The following is a 2,061-nucleotide window of genomic DNA, read 5'->3' on the forward strand; positions in this document are numbered from 1 at the left end:
TAGTGTAATCACAGGCACAAGGGATGGTTGCAAATTTACTCTGTCCATGATGAACTTAAATGCCGATTGCCATTCACCTGATTTGGTTTCTGTAAGATTATTATGTAAATACAACATTGTCCAACATGTGTATTGACTCTCCAAATTACTGGGAGCATGGGGCACAATGCCTGCTTTAAGAATGTCTTAATATCTCCTCGTGTATTATACATACATACCTCAAACATAAGACAACGAAAAGCCAGGTGAGTGCTCTGTAGGAGGTCTGGATGGAAAGGTAGTGAATTCAGAGAAAAGAAAGAGCGTGACGTGTGAGGTGAGAAGATAGTCAGTACTGGAGCTGACATTTGAAAGCTGGGAAAGATTGGGGGGGAGGAAAACTTCTTTATCTTGATTATGATTTTGAAAAATGAAAGATGAAATTTAGCATCTTAACTATGTTGAGTGCACAGTATGACAGTGTGACCTTTATTCACTTTGTAATAGGACAGTGGAGGGTGATGCAGGAGGATCACTGCTAATACATGGCCAACCTGGACTTGGTAGTGGATGTCAGCACGGTCCGGGCTATGGAATGAGACTCTATTAAAAGCACAGAAAGTACAAATAAGTGACTGATGTCTCCCAAATTTTACATAGGACGTCATTCAGAAGATAAGGGAGGAAGAGAAAAGGAACCATTGGGGTATAAAGAGAGATAACCTTCTTCGGAAAAACACCAAATGGCGGATGACGCCAGTGCAGCGGCAGGGCCGGGAGGATCCCGGGGCCAAGGATTAGGAGGCCCTGGCGGCATCCTCGCAGGATCCGCCAGTGGTCTTAGGGGCTGTGGTCTTGAGGCCGAGGCTCGTGGAGGTAAAGCCAAAGACAAGGAGTGGATAAGTCCCTGCAGGAGATCTACCTGTTCTCCCTTCCCATTAAGGAATCTGAGATTATTGGGTTTTTTCCCCCCTGGGCGTATCCCTAAAGCATAAGACACTAAAGATAATGCCAGCGCAGAAGCAGACTCTGGAGGGCCAGCAGACCAGGTTTAAGGCTTTTGTCGCTATTGGGGACTACAATGGTCATGTTGGTCTTGGTATTAAGTGCTCTAAGGAAGTAACCACTGGCATCTGAGGGGCCATCATCTTGGCCAAGGTTTCCATTGTCCCTGTGTGGAGGGGCTACTGAGGGAACAAGATTGGCAAGCCCCACACTGTTCCGTGCATGGTGACAGGCCGCTGTGGCTCTATGTTGGTGAATCTCATCTCTGCCCCCAGAGATACTGGCATCGTCTCTGCTCCTGAGCCCAAGAAGCTACTGCTGCTGGCTGGTATTGATGACTGCTACATATCAGCCAAGGGCTGCACTGCCACCCTGGGCCACTTTGCCAAGGCCACCGTTGATGCCATCTCCAAGACCTACAGATACCTGACCACCACCACCACCACACGCCTCTCGACCTCTGGAAAGAGACTGTGTTCACCAAGTCTTGTTATCAGGAATTCACTGACAGTCTTGTGAAAACCCACACCAGAGTCTCTGTTCAGAGGACCCAAACTCCAGTTGTGGTGACCACATAGGTTTTTCATACAAGAAAAATAAAGTGAATTAAGTCTGTTAAAAAGAGAGGGAAAGCCGGGCGGTGGTGGCGCACGCCTTTAATCCCAGCACTCGGGAGGCAGAGCCAGGCGGATCTCTGTGAGTTCAAGGCCAGCCTGGGCTACCAAGTGAGTCCCAGGAAAGGCACAAAGCTACTCAGAGAAACCCTGTCTCGAAAAACCAAAAAAAAAAAAAGAGAGAGAGAAAGATAAATCCTTTGGGAAAAAAAAACCAGTAAGAATTATAGATAACTGATAGAGTAATTAACTGCAATGCATATGATTTGAAAACAGAGGCTAATAGCAAAAAAAAAAAAAAAAAAAAAAAGCAAAACACTGGAAGTGGTTGTCTCTGGGGAGAGCACAGATAAAAAAGATGGGGGAATGGATAGAGTTGTGTCTTGGTGCTCTCAATGTCTGCTCATGTACCCTTGGCCTCACCTGTCCTATATCTGCTGGTCACTTGCTTCTGGAAGTTCCT

The 2,061-nt window shown here is 46.5% G+C and overlaps 1 pseudogene; it reads left to right on the plus strand.

Annotated features, from left to right (window-relative positions):
• Positions 1 to 722: 722 nt before the first annotated feature.
• LOC128104386 (40S ribosomal protein S2-like) lies at positions 723 to 1,562 on the plus strand (annotated as a pseudogene).
• Positions 1,563 to 2,061: the final 499 nt, after the last annotated feature.

Source organism: Peromyscus californicus, unplaced genomic scaffold, assembly GCF_007827085.1.
Source record: "Peromyscus californicus insignis strain IS unplaced genomic scaffold, ASM782708v3 Scaffold_8__1_contigs__length_139910024, whole genome shotgun sequence".
Classification (NCBI taxonomy): domain Eukaryota; kingdom Metazoa; phylum Chordata; class Mammalia; order Rodentia; family Cricetidae; genus Peromyscus; species Peromyscus californicus.